At 42.8% G+C, this 15,593-nt stretch overlaps 1 pseudogene; it reads left to right on the forward strand.

Moving 5' to 3' along the window:
- Positions 1-565: 565 nt before the first annotated feature.
- LOC6605473 lies at positions 566-15,297 on the forward strand (annotated as a pseudogene).
- Positions 15,298-15,593: the final 296 nt, after the last annotated feature.

Below are 15,593 nucleotides of genomic sequence, written 5' to 3' on the forward strand. Positions count from 1 at the left end.
TGCCTTTGATCAGCAGCGAGTTAATTGGCTATTTTGACCGGCTGCATGGTTTTTCTAAATTGGATCACAGGTATGATAAAGAAGCATAAACAGTCGCCACCCACAAAAACACCACCCACAACCGCCCACTGGCCATGCGAATGTGCCACCACCACCCACCGCCCCCAGGTTTTTCCGACCATGTGTACTAATTAAAAGCTGGGCAAATTCGTAACCTAAAAATACCAAGGCTGCCAGCCGTAGCATTTTGGCCATATATCTCGCGAAGTCCAAGGAGGCGGAGCGTTTTCCACGTTCCATGTTCCAGTTGCAACCACCGCCCACCGCCCGCCGCCCACCTGGAAAGAGCAGTGCCGCCCGCGAATATGCAACCGTCTCACTTGCACCGCAGGAGAAAAACCCGTTTTTCACGGCACATGCGCAACTTTCGAACCCCCGCTCTTGCTGGCGCTCTGCGCCGCTCTCTCTCTCTCTCTCTCTCTCTGTTTTGCAACCGAGTGCGGCGCTTTTGGCCAAAAGCGAACATGCAACACACAACTAGTATGCGCTCGAACTCGGTAATGCGCACATCATGGGCGAGAGTGGGCGCGCAAGGCCGAACGAACAAACAGGTTGTGTGCCACTGGGCGGTGGGTGGTGGGCGGTATTTGGAGGTGGAGGTGGAGGTATTAGCTGGAGGTGGGTGCGTTTGTGGCAAATATCCGAAAGTTGTGAATAACCCAAAAGTGCGTGCCCCTGATTGGGCCAAGGTGGGGAGCGCCATATCAGCCAGATCAACGATTCCACACGGCGTAAACAAACACAAACTCACACACACCATAGAACAGAGTGCCAAAGTTTACTGTCACGTGCTTGTCAACAACGTCTTGGCGTTTTATAACGCAACGCCCTGACCCCGGACACGATGAAGCTTTACAAGTGACCCCCGGTTCCTCGTGGACTTTGCACCCAACGGCAACGGCAACTACTACCGCCACTAACTGGGCTGAGTTGAACCCAGGTCCCACAGCGCTACCATGTGAGTATTGTTTACTACAATTGCGTGATACGTTCGGTTCAAGAAAGTAAAACAATCAAGGTGGTAAAATGGAATTAGAGGATTTTATTTATATAATAAATCTTTAAATATTTATAACACAACATTGTAGTCTAGTGAAGGTATTACATGTTATTATGATATCTAGATCAAAAAGCAGACACCTAATATTCTTTAAGGTTTTAAAGCCAGCTTCTGAATTTAATTATACATACTTAACTTATCATATTGACAGTACTAGAATAGGTACCATGCAGTTGTGACATTTAATTATATCTAGCCAGTTCATGACTAGATAAAATTCAGATATAAATTATATCTACGGGGCAGATAAATCAGATAAAGTGATACTAGATATATGAGTGGCTATTATTACGCTGATCAATTGATTGGCAAGTTGGTTAAGGTGGCAAAACTATCATTTTGCAAGATTTTTCCTTATAAAATAGGTATAATTTAAAATTTAAAAAATTATACTTCGAAATCAATAATAATCAATATTTAAGTGTTTCTTTAAAGTAAAAGTTATAAAAGGGGGCTTTCTGAGCCAGAATTGCATCTAAAACTTAAGATTTTTGTAGCCAAAACTCCTGAATCCTTTCAATCCATGCTGGACCATATTTTCATTAATTTCGCCGCGGCGCGCAAAGAAATGACTTGCGAAATGCAATGCGTTTAAAAAATGCCCGGTGGCAGCGCGAAAGAGTTTTCTCCTGGGCTTGTTATTTATGTTTTTTATTCGTATGATGAAAAGCCACGCAACTATGTATAGTAGTAGTACGTCGCGTGTCTGCGACCATAAACAGAAATTGTTTCGCAAAACGCCTCCGTCGCTTTTGCGGGCACCACATCGCCGCATCGACATTGCAAAATAAACCTGCAAAGCGAGAGAAACAAAAAATTATCATGGGCTAAATAATCGTATTCATAAATATGCTTTTCCATTTTCCCCATACCAAAACGTACAGTATGTATATGTATGTGCCATACTCCCTTTGGTCTAGGCAGCTATTCATCAGCGCATCATGTTTAAGCCTTCGTGGCGTCGATGATACCAACCGATAAGAGGCCAATTTCGCAATTGCGGCGCTGGAATTTTTAATTAGTTGAAGAAAGCAGCCGCAGCCGGCTGTTTTAGCTGTTTTAGGCCAGCTTGGCCTCGCTCTTGTTATGGCCAAAAGGCGGAGAACCAGTCGAGAACCAAGTTATATGTATGTATATCCTACGAGGCGCACACGAAACGCAGGCCAAATTTGCATAGCACTTTTGTTTCACTTTGATGGTCCGAGGACGGTCATCGTAAAGTGTATTAAACTAAAGTATGTGTTAAGTGCACATGTCACAGGTCAAATTCACTAGTGTTATGATTTATCGGTTTTTGAATTTTCGAGGCGTTCTGAAATTAAAACGTTTAGATTGGGGTTGAAAACTACTTAAAAGGAAATACTAGGGAGTATATATAATCAGTACTAGTTACTAGTTACTCAATTAATTTACTCAATTTAATTTAGGACAATAGCAGCATATTCTTAAAAAATCTGAAAGCGCAAAATTGTAACTAAATATAATGAATTCGAATAACTTATTTTTATTAATTCAACTTTCCAAATGTAATTGCAATAATGTATAAAATATACCTATTAATTTAAGCTCATTAAGTTTAATTGGCATAAATAGATTAAAGAATTTTTTTCATGAATCTCCGCATTTGCATTATTTTTGACTCGAGAAGTATATAATTAGAGTCGAAAAAGGCGAACATGCAACAATTATATTTAAATCATCGCACTCTTTTCCGCTAAAACCATGCATACTACAGCTAGTACAGCCAACTTAATTAACAGTTTTGTTTAGTCTTTGTGTCCAAAAGTATTTTGTTTCCGATCGCGAATAAGTATGAGTACGAATTGTTCGTGCTCATACACTCGTAACTAACCGACTGGCTAGACTTTTTGTGTGTGCGGTTTGGAAAAATTGGCGGTCGCCAGCGGAGTATGGAATAATTAAAAACAATTCAATTCGCAATTTGCACCATAATAAAATGAATTACATATTCATTTATGCAGAATATAACCGCTAAACTGCAACTGCAACAGCAACACCGTAGAAATGAGACGGCCACTTGGCCACATCCACATCCACATCCACATGCAACCGGATTGCACTTGGGTGCAGTGGAGCAAGAAGTTGGACCTACACGAAGGGTCGTTGCTATCGTGGCTTTGGTCTGTGGGAATTGCCATATCTTATGTATTCCTCAGGCACTCGATTGATTGCTCCAGAAATGGGTAATACATTTTGGGCATCGACAGTGCCAGCAAAATATAGTTAAGTTTAATTCCTAAACATTCGCTTGACACGCTCGTGGTGCAAGAATTCCCGGGTTTTGGGTCAATTTCTACATTTCGTTGCAAACGTGAATATTCATCGTGCCTAGGAACGTCTAGGAACGAGTCTACTTTGTTCGCATGCAACTATGTATTTCTCGCGTTCGACTAAATTAGAATTTGTTTCATTTGATGGTAGACTGAATTCAACGCCTCTGCCTACCAGCCAACCAGCCATTCACCCATATGAGTGCGATATGAATACTTATATGAATACTTTATTTCGATGCAGAGCAGCGCTGCACGCACCTTTCTTCGGGTAGCCTTGTTATGTGTGTAAATTATTGCGAAATATTGCTAATTTTCTTTTCTAAACAAACATATTTTATTAATGCTTTCAGCCCATTCTCACCATAAAAAGTGGAATTTGTTTTTGAATGAGAATAGCGGCAACGTAAAATCACTGGTTTTGCTTATTATTATAATTACATCTGTGAATAATATGTTATGCTCCTAATTCGCAACTAGAAAACGCCTTCACTACTTTGCAATGAATAGTAAATTTAGCTATTTTAGCCATACAAAAGATTTATTTGTTTTCACAAACAATAAATTAATATGACTGACTGCTTTGGGACACATTTTTATCAGATCATTTCCGAACTCATAAATCTAGAATTGTTGAGTGGACCGGCTGAGACTGGGCAGTAAAATCGTCCAGCTATGAAAAGACCAACAACTAGCAGACGGGGAAACGAACGAGTTTGGTTTATGGCTTTTAGGGGTCGCATTTAGCGGGAGCCACTTGTACAGTGAGTGTTTAGCGTTCGTGCTGGCGATTAAGCTGTTCATTCGCTTGGCACGCTTTGTTTGGCAACCCCTTTGGCTGTCATTAAAAAATACCAGCCTCCAATTGCAGGAAGTAGTGAAATTTTTTCGACACAAATTCTTATATAATGTCTTTATTATCATCCCTAGACGTTGAACTTCATAGGGGTGACAATTCTCAAGTAGAAATGACACTTTACTTCAAAGTATAACTTCCTTGCATCTAAATTTTAAAACCCAACAATTAGATTTAAGACATATATCTTAAAGGTTAAAAAGGTAAAGATACATATGTGAATGAACATTAACTGGAAATTAGTTGACAATATTATTTTCTTAAAAAATAACAAGTTTAACTTGGATTTGAGTGCTAGTTTCTGACCTATGTACTCATCAATTTAAGTTTAAATTGAATTACAAGTTTCATTGCCGGAAAGTGATTGTTTAAATTCCTTAAATTTCCTGCTTTAAAATGTCGATTATTTGCGAATATTCCATTTAACACCCCGATGGCTGATGTCTGCATGATGTCCATGGAGCAGGTGGACTGGGTGAAGTGGAGATTTGTGATGTGGATCCGCAAAGGTCTGCTGCCTGTGGATGAGAAACGGTAGAGTTTGTAAAAAAATGTGAGTGCTTTCATTGATGTTGGTTTATCGGAGGTGGCATTCCCCGGCTTTTTACATTGTATCCTGCCCATGAAGTCCAACCTTTTATTTAAATGTTAACAATAAAAATGAATTTGCATTTATTGATTTTCGGCCAGGAGTGTTGAGCTGTGGAGGTGACACTTTAAAAAGGGGTCATATCCATATCCACATGGTGAATCAGTTGCCTGGCTTTCACTTGGATTTTGTTCACCTCAGCATGGAGCGAAGTAGATGGCATTTTTTTGCGAATAGACCGGACCAGCTTTAATAAGTCAGTTAGATACGCCATTATTGTCTTCAAGTTGGCCAAAATGAAGGGGGCACACACATACATACGTTACAAAATGAGAGAGCAGGAGCCGTAGATCCTGCAGTAGCCGTTTGTTAAGCCTTTGTCTAGCAGCCATTTTAAGTGCCATAAAAAACTCGAAAAGTTGTAGGAACAATGTAGACAGCGTGTTTTCATTTTATGCGAATTAAGCTGCCACTTGAACAACTTTCCTTCCACCAGCGACTCGACTCCACTGGACCGCCGAGACCGACAACGACAACAACAATGCCAAACGACAACGCCAAACGAGAACGACAACGAGAACGAGAACGTCGACGACGACGACGACGTCACTGACAACGTGCAACGGTGGAAGTCCAAGAACAACACACAGGAGGCACATCCACATGAGTGTTAGTCACACATGAATGTTCATATGTGGATGGTATAAGGATAAGGAGTACGGATTTTTAATGAATTAAGGACAATGGTATCGTACTATTTATTTTAATATATATTAAAATACTGTGAGATACTTCACTTAAACGTAAGACATGTGCTCCTGAACTTTATGAAAAATAGCTCTAAAACTATACTTTAAGCAATAGTTCATATTATATTTTATTAGCTTACAATTATATAATTCTTAAAATGCATATAATTTCTAAATAAAACTTTAAGGAACTTATGGATATCATGGTGCACTTTCATCCCTGAATGAGCATAAATATTCTACCCTCACGATCATGGCGAATTTCGTTAAAATCGAAAAAACTTTGCAGCATACTTTTAGGACGATGCCAGGACACGGCCTGCCGGCATTTCCAACAGGGCACGAAGGACATCCCCATCGCCAACTTCGTGCACATCCACATCCTCGCATACATCGAATGAGAGCGCCCACAAGGGATACAGTTGTTAACGTGGCCAAGGAGCAGCGACTATGGCGGGGACAAAAACACAAACATGGTTGCCGCAGGACGCTTGCAGTTGAAGGAGCAGAGCACTTTATGTGCATATAATGTCCGCTCTCACCCAGAGCACACCCACACTCGCACACACCCGCACACACACACGCGGAGAGGCAGGACCCTTTGAGCACGCTGTCGGCCAAGTTGCGGGGAATTGTTAATATTGTCTGGGCCTGTAAGCAGCATTTACATGCTGGCCGACACCACGTACTACATACGTCCCGGCTGATAGACGGTCTCCGGGATACGGAATCCTTTCCGTGCGGATGATGCCCCGGCTTTAAGTAGGCCCGCCTGGTAACAGACATTGTTTTAAAAATATGTACATCCTTGCATTTTGCAGATGTTGAATTAACCGACGATGCCCGACAGTTTTCATTCGAAAGTGGAGGATAGACAAAGTGCCCGGAGTTGCCGGGTGAGTATTTGCCCATGTGGGAAGCATAGTCACTGATTACATAGCCTGGGTTTCTTTTACATTAATAAGGGGAACTAAAAGTTGGGGATGTGGATGAAGTGGGCTCCTAAAGTTGGGTTTTTTTGGAAGTAATAAGAAAAGGATTTTTTTAAAGACTGCAGCATTAACTATTGAAGTAACAAATTTAAAGCAGATGCTTTATGCAGATACAATAGCTTAGAAATCAATTGAATAGCTTCTAATAATCCCGTCAAGTTAATGGTCTAAAATCTCAGCTTTGAAGTGCTCATTGGAATCCACTTTAAAGGATAACTCCTTCGATATATTCCAAGGCAGGCGACTCCACACTCCAGTAATCGATTGGACACGGCTTGCCAGCCGGATTTCGTCCTCGAATAAAAAATAATGATGCGAGAGTAAATGAGATGCTATTCAATTCAAATGGCGTGGGTTGCATGTGAAGTGGCACGCACATGCTAAGGTGCGCCCCATACCTGTAATACCCCTTATGCCATATCCAGATCCAAATCCATATCTATGTGGATACGGTCGGGCATTAGTGAGTGTGTGTACATTGATGCATGGTGTATGTATATAGGAGGAGTGTGGTATTCCCGATTCCAGAAAGTGACACACATGGATAGCTCGCTCATTTACCGCCTACTGTCGCCGCTGGCTGCCGGGAGTCATTCGTCAGACAATCCGTCGCTGCTCGCTGGATTCCCGTAACCCCATCCCACGTCCCGGTACCGCTCCACTCCGTCCGGATGGGTATGTGCGCAAAACCAGTGCACATTCGTCAGAATTTGCATTTCAATTCGAATGTCAGGATGACGGAGCGTCGAATTTGGGTGGCGTTGCCATCGGAATGAAAATAAATCACGCTGCTTTACCGCATAGGCAACTGGGGAGATGGGAGATGGCAGATGGTAGGTGGGCTACATGGTATATATGTGGAGATGGATGCTGGATTCTGCGGAATGGGAACGCACCACAAGAGCAAAACAGAGCCACCATTAAACCAAAACAGAGCCTGGGGCGTTCGTTTTTGGGGGTGGAACTCATTTATTCGCATTTTTTCCCCCGGCTTTTTTGCTGCTCTTTTTGCAAATGCGAAAATGAATGTGGAAACTTTTCCGCCATCATTTTGAGTGATGTCAATTAGATTGATTTGATCAGCGAAAATATGTGATTTATCAGACAGCAACAGCGGCTGGGCGGCCCCAGGACATTCGTCTCATCGTCCCCCAAATCTGCAAATCTCTATTCCTGGTGGCCAAATCCGGACGACGGTGCGTATGAATATCTAATGCGGCACCACACGTACGCAATCCGCTTCATCACTTGTTCGTCCGTTCGTTCATCTACTTCATCAATCAGTCATCTAACTAGTTCTGGCATCCTGCTCCATTTAGTCGGGATTTAGTTGGCCACAAAGGGTCTTTAAGGAAAGATATTTGTGTAAACTCATCTGTATTTAAAGATTTTCATGGTCATATATTTCATTCAATCTTGGATGTTTTCATGAGTCTTTTGGAAATTTAAGAACTTTAAGTTCGTTTTGTTCAAGGAATGTGACTGTTTTCAAATTAGATTATTAGATTATTAGATTATATTCTATTGGAATACTTAGATACGTTTAAACAATATAAAGAATATATATTGCATGAGACATTAGCATGAGACTTTGTAAAACTATTTGATTTTCTTGAAACTTTTACTTTTTAATGGGTCACTCGCTATTTTTAATAAATTTAGCGCAGTGAAAAGCAAACTATTCTTCCTTTCTTATCTGCAATCTAGGCCTCTTTAAGATAAATCTTTGAAGTATAAGCTTGCAAATTTTAGCTTTTACTTAGCCCATTTAACCACAATTACTCTTCGATTTGGGATTTTACCCCCAAGAAAACCTCAAAATTAGCTGGGCTAACCCCACATCAATCCAAATAACTCGTGTAGTCGCCGGTGTTGCAAGTTATAACGACTATAATGAGGGATATTTGATTAGCCGCTTTCCCCGCGCTGCGGCAATATGGTATAATATAATAACGTATCCGGCTGGAGAATCACTGGGGCACACACACACACACACAAGCGGCACGTTACTTGCAACGCCTACGATATTAATAAACCATTGGGCGAAGCACTTGCGGCGCCGCACAAAGCAAATAAAATAAATCAAATCGGAGCAAAGAAAGCAGGCAAATCGCAATCGGGGGGAAAAACAAAGGGGAGGAGTCCGCCTGTTTTATTTGCTTTTTTCTATTTAGGCAGCCAAAATTTATGCGCGCTCTTTGCCCGGCCGCTCCCACGCAATGATTCCAAGTTTTCCGGGGGATCGGAAAACGGAAGACGGGGGATTGGGGATTGGGGATCTAGAGCTGGTCCTGCGGTTTTTGGGCTCTGCCTTTATTTTTTTTCAAGGGGTGGCTACATGTGTCAATAACTCATTTTCAAATGGGAATAACATCGAATAAAATTCGCGCTTCCACTGGGCTCCTTCTTTTCTTTTTTTATATTCCAACTGCCACCGTGTGGCATGTGTGTGTCAACCCATTTATTCTTGTGTGTGGGCCGTGGTTTGGGCCACGGCCCCTTTGACTGATGAAATATCGTGACAAGCAGTATAAAAGCTATTAAAGTCGAGTGTAGATGGCGCTACTTGAATTTGTCAAAATGTCTTTTTACGCGCAGCCGGCGCACACAAATCCAATACAACACGCCTATGGAAAAAGTCGCCCCGGCAGCCGCGAAAACCCAATGCCGAATGCCTCCCACCCAAAAGTGGAACCACCCACCACCCACTCAAACACATACGTCATGGGAACGGGTGAAACTTTGATTGATGCCGTTGTGTCACGCAGGCGCGCATGTGGCTAATGGGCGGTCGCCGGCCCTAAAAAACATTCGATTTTTTTGTGGGAAGAGGTATGGGGTAAGGGGTGAGGGGATACGGATTGGGGGAAGAGCCTGCAAATCAATTGAGTGATGTTGCCAATTTGGGCATGGCTCGTTTGGGCCACAGATTCGGTGAGCTATCTTAATCGAGACCAAGTTGTGGGTTTTAATGCAGTTGCAAACGCCAGAACGAGTTAGCTTGGCCAGCTTGAAGGAACTGCACTGAAAGAAAATACTAACTATGAAGTACAACAGAGAAAATACTATATAAATAAAGTTTAATTGTATATGAAATGTGAATATATTGGGTTTATATGGGATTTTATGGATGATATTAAGAGTAAATGAATGTTGTCTTACTAAAGTTAGATATCGTGTCTAGAAAGATATTTAATAAATTAAGCTTGATAGTAAATGGTTCGATACTATATTCATTTACTAATTATAAATTTGAGTGAAATGTACTTCTAATTGAACTAAGTTCCTTAAAGTTAAATGATTTCCTCAAGTGTAGTGCCCCGCTGTTGTTCAAGTGGCGTCCACAAATAAACGCGCGCCCCAAATGCATCAAAGTAACGAGCTCAAGCTGCGAGGAGCAGCTTGTCCTGGTCGAAAGGAGAGCGGGAGTATCCACATTCACATCCACATCCACATCCTCATCCACTCAAATGCCCTACAAGCGACTGGCGCCTGCAGTTGTGATATATGAAATTAACTTAATAAAGCAGTGAAATATCGCCGGTGAATGTAACGCGATTCGCGAGAGGCGATCAGCGGGCGCTAGGCGACTTGCTGCGCCTCCATAAATTGTGGCGCTTTGGGGGTCATCCAGCTGCAGCGACTGCGACTGAGAGATGTGGCATGCCGCAACACCTGAGGTGTCCACTGGCTTATATTAGTCACATATCGTGTGGGGAGTTTGAAATGCAACAATGAATGCGAGATGCTAATTAGGAGGATTCTTAAACGAATGGGTTGACTAAAGTAGAGATTAGCTTACAAAGCTAGACAAATATAATATTTGTATTATTTATGACTTTGAATCTCTTGAAGTTAAATTATGGTTCTCAAGAACTTTATGCATAAAGATGTCAATCTTCAAGCACTTGAAAGTTAAAGCTTCATAGAGCAGTTCTTAACCCTTTTTATTACAATTTTTAACTGTCTTCATTCGAAATTCCTCCGGGAGTTAAAGCTGTCGAATTGCATTCGAAAGACTCCGAAAACTCGATTGTGGGGGCTTCTATGGTCACCACAAGAGTGTGTGCTCCCTATGATGGCGATGGTGATGGTGGTGATGATGATGATGATGGCATTGTGCGCCATTGTTCACTGGAGCCCCATTGTCTGAGCTAAATTAAGCAAACTTTGCATGGGTGCTGTGCATAGTTTCGTCCCAAATCAATTCACCCGGAGTCGACGACTCTCTGCCCACCTTATCGCCACTCCGTGCTCATCCCGCCCTGCTCCGAAAATAGCAGAAGGATTTCCCCCAAAAACTCCCACCAGATATGCACACCCTTACGCCCTTAACTTTTCACTGGGCCATAAGCCGTTCGCACCGAGCAGAACGCAATAAATTACGTTAAAGACGCCAGACCCAGACCCAGACCCAAATCCACATCCAGATCCAGAAATTTGCATTCCACATTCGAGTAGTAGTGGGTAGTAGCCACCCCTTCGGAAAACCGGCACACGCATCATCATAATTAATAAGAGACAATTTGACAATGGCCCTTTAGCGTTAACAGCGATATTACTTTCAGCAGCGAAGTGAGCAGCCGCCGGAAAGCACGCACACACACCCAAAAACACACACACTCACCATCGCCGGATGGAACACACCCCCTTGCCATTTTGCGCCAAATTAAATTCAACCTCAATTGAGGGGTTAATTTCTATCACCAGGCAAACAAAAACAAAAACAAAAACGCCCAGCCCGCAGACGATACGTGGGGTGGTCCTTGAAAAAGGGGGGAGTTGATGGGTAGTTGGGCGGCTGGGCGGTTAGGGGGATGTTTGGATGGTTTCCTAGATCGCCCCATTATCTGCATCGAGTTCCACATAGAAAATCATTACGGCATTCGCACCATGAGACGTATTCAATTTGAGTGTCGTTGAGCTCTTTATTACGTTAGTGTGAAAGTCGCGTGCACCGAAAGCCTGCTTGTGCACTGAGAGAAATGTTAGGGGGATTTAAAACGGGGACATATTTAAAATTGAAATAACATACAAAGACAGTCAGCTTTACAAATATAATATAATATTAAAATAATCCTTTTAGAAGTCCGAATAGGTATATATTTCAAAGATAATTCTCAAGCAAGTTTATATTTTTTATTAGTAGTAGTTTTCTATTTAATTTAATATTTTGATAAGTTTTATCGGCTTTACTTTATAGTGTAATTTCTTGCATTAATTGCAATGTTTGTGATTTCATTTATTCTTAAATGAAAAGTGATATAAACTGCATCTAAATTCAATATTATGAATTATGCCAATAGCTTAATTAAACAACTTCTAATTCTTTGCGGTGTATCGTCCTGTGGCATCGCATCCCCGGGCACCACCGCCTGCCCCGCCCCCTCGCCGCCTTTGGCATTCATTCACGGTGCGTAAGTCAGAGCAACAACAATAACAAAGTCGGGGCGTCTGGTGGAGGAAGTGGAAGTAAATTGAAAGCATGCTGCGCGGCCAAAAGCGGCCACTTTTGCCACTCCCCATCCTGTGCCTCATCCACTGGCACTGCCACTTCTCCCATGACCCTAACCCTTCAATTCAGTGCCACGAAATCCATTAGCAGGCAGCGTGCGGCGAGGAGAAAAAGCCAAGAGGCAAGAGCCCAGAGCTGAGCATCGGCAAACGGTGACCATGAGGCTTTTATGCACGGAGCGTCCTGGCTCGCTTTCGGTTAACCATGGGCATTCTACTCCATGCCACCTCCATGCCCGTCCTTTCCCTGGCTTTCAATCTCGACGAGACTCATAAACATATGCGCCTCACGTCGTTTGGCGTGAATTTAATGTGGCGGCGGCGGTGGAGTAGACGACACCCCACAGCCGAAGGACCCCCACCAACCGGCTTCTTAGTCGACAGACGGTTAGCCGTTCTTTGATGAGGTTACTGACTTTGGCGAATTAACTCCCACTGTAGCCGAAGCTATACACAGCCAGTTCCTGGGGTCGCTGGCGAACCGGAAACCACTGCATTTTGTTGGCCCAAAACCGGGGTGGCACGCTTCAACGCCTCGGAAAATCTCAGGGGACACTTTAGCAGTACAATGCAGCATTTAGATAAACCGAGACTTTAGAGCCCTTTCGATTTGGCCGGAATAAATGCTGAAATGCTGAAACGATGCGGATGTGAGACTGGGCAGATGGAAATCAATCCTTCTTCGCGGGGGTGCGTCCTTGTAGCCAGGATTAGTTAAATACTACTTCAAGGGGAGTTTGTCTTCCACATTTAATTGAAATTAATAGATGCTGCAGTGATGCTGAGAGAAGGGAAATCACAATTAGGAGGAGTATTAATGGCTGAATGGTTTTTATATCATTCATATAAACTAGTACAGAAAGAAGCTAATGAAATATGATACTGACTGTAGTAAAAATAAGGCTTATATCTTCTAGAACTTATGAATTTAACACCTTAAACATTTGAAAAGTTATATCCTTAATTCTGAATGTGAGTATAATCTCTTCAAAGTGTCAGTCCTTGTGAATCCGATGAATACACATCATAAATACTGTATATTCAGTACAATAACTTGTGGGATATCACTGCACCTCCAATCGAATTAATCAGTATAATGCCCCTCACTGCCGCAGGAGTAACTTAGTCAGCATATGCCACTAAGCGTGCTGTTCCTTTGGCCACATTTCACCGGATTCCGGCCCGCCGATCTAATCAAACAATCAAACAGAAATAATCGGGCATATCAAAGACCCACTACAAGTGCCCCGAAATCCAATTGGGACGACTGGCTGCCATAAATTTTATTTATTTATGTGTGCACCGTTTTGTTTTCCGCTCTGTTTTCTGCCCTGCGAATGAACTTGGGTATGGGAATGGATATGGGTATGGGAACGGGTAGTATAGTATAGTATATCGGGTCGAAAATCGACCATGAATATCAATGGGGGAATTGTGCGTCATCGGCACGCGCCGCTTCATGCGATACTTGCCTCCAATCTTGGCCCAAACGCTCGTCCTTCGGTAGGAAAAAGGGGGTGGGATTTTGAGCTTTTTTTCCCCGTTTTGGGTGGGCCACTGATATTGTTTTTATCAGGCAGGCGAGGGACTGAAGACCTGGCCGCGGGCCTTAAGCACTTGTGCTCCTGATGCGTATTTAATTTTATTTTATTTGGGATTTCTCTTCCACCGAAGGGGAAGTAAATCACGGCAGTCTTGGTATTTTCACCAAATTCGGGATGGTCCCCTTTTTGGGGTGGTCGCTCCGGATGGACCAGGATACGCTGATATATCGATACTATAAACATATGTGTGCAGATGTGTGTTTTTTGCCGGCTTACACTTGTCTCGCATCGAAGAAAATCGACGGCGAAAATGTGACATCGAGTGCTGAGTGTTGATTGTTCGTCATTGGCACACAAGATAAATGAATGAATGAATGAATGAGTGAGTGAGTATCTACCCTGGGTAGCAGCTGAAGCTTTCGTATTAAATTCATGAAAGTTAAGTGCTTGGTAATTGATGTTATAAAATATTTATGACAGACAGCCCAACATCAGGCAGTTCCCGTTAGCAGTTAGCAGTAACTGAACAGGTAAACGAGTAAGAGTTTGTGCCTTTTTAAGTCCTTCAGACTGATGGCCAAAGTTAGATTTGGCTCTAATTGACATTAATTATTTAAAAGGACGTCGTGCGAATCCTTCGACCTAAGTGCCGCTCTTTGCCCTGCGGTAAAGCAGTGAGTCTCTAAAAAGCCAGCTATAAATAAGTTGAGCAATTGGAAAAACTCTGCCGTGCTACGTATAAAAAGTTGATAGTGCTATGGGAATTCAAAGCTACTAACTATTCAGTACACTAACAGAATGGGAAAGGTTCCAGAATATTGGGAGCATATGTATCTCAACTAGCAGCGTTTTTATTCTACTGAAGAAGATTATATCATTTTCATGTTACATATCTCCAAATATAATATGATTTTTAAACTAAGCTTAAAGTTGTAAAGCTAAATATAAAGCTATATTCATCCAATTTAAGAATCAATCTTGCATGATTTCTTTTTCAGTTCTACAAATCCGAGTGCACTCCATTCATTTCGACACCCTGTCCAGACGAAACTCTGGATTTTGGCTTGGCCCACTTGACCGGGCAAAAACAGTGGACCAACTGATAATGATGCTGTTGGCGACTTTGTGTTTGCTCATGCCGGTAGCCTTTTGCCCAGGTCCTTGGTCCTTGGTCCTTGTTCCTGGGTCCTTGGTCCTCAGTCCTTGGTCCATGCAGGGGCTGGCTTTGATGTTTCGCCAGGATGATGAATTATATTTGACATCTATGTGCTTGGGCGGCGGTCCTCCTCCTCCTCCTCCTCCGTCGGTGCTAACATGTGTGTACCCTGCCACATTTGATGCCACTCAAACTACAAAGGTAGGGGAGCAAATACATACGTGTGCATGCGCACCAAAAAACCACCCAGCTATCCGTGCACCCACCCAACCAACACCCACACTCGCGTCTGATGAGAGCCGCACTTGGATATGTTTATTTTACTGTCAAAACATTAAAGTAAACTCCCGGCGATGCCGCCGCACGGGGTTGATTGTTATCAGGGGGCGGTGTCGACAGCGTTGTACCTATGCGAGGGTGGAAAACCGATGGAGTGACCATGCCGGGTACTTCGTCCTCTTGGCCACCTTCGGGTTGACTCCGTAGACAAGTCTATTTGCATATGTTGACGGCATACTCTAACCAGATCCTGGTGGATTTCCTGCTTAACGGCCGTGGCCATCACAACAACCATCCCTGCGCACAGGACCTTCACACATGCGGCTGTGTGGCATGCCTTTTTGACAACTCATAACAATCACTCATCATAAACAAAGTCGGTTTTTATGCGAGAAGATCGTGTGAAAAAAGAAAGGCGAGCTATGTAATAGATGTGGACTGGTACAAATTGCAGGTGTAGTTGCTTCATCTTTGCTTGAGGGAAAATCCCTTTAGCTCAGAAG

The sequence above is a fragment of the Drosophila sechellia genome, chromosome 3L (genome assembly GCF_004382195.2).
Source record: "Drosophila sechellia strain sech25 chromosome 3L, ASM438219v1, whole genome shotgun sequence".
Lineage (NCBI taxonomy): Eukaryota > Metazoa > Arthropoda > Insecta > Diptera > Drosophilidae > Drosophila > Drosophila sechellia.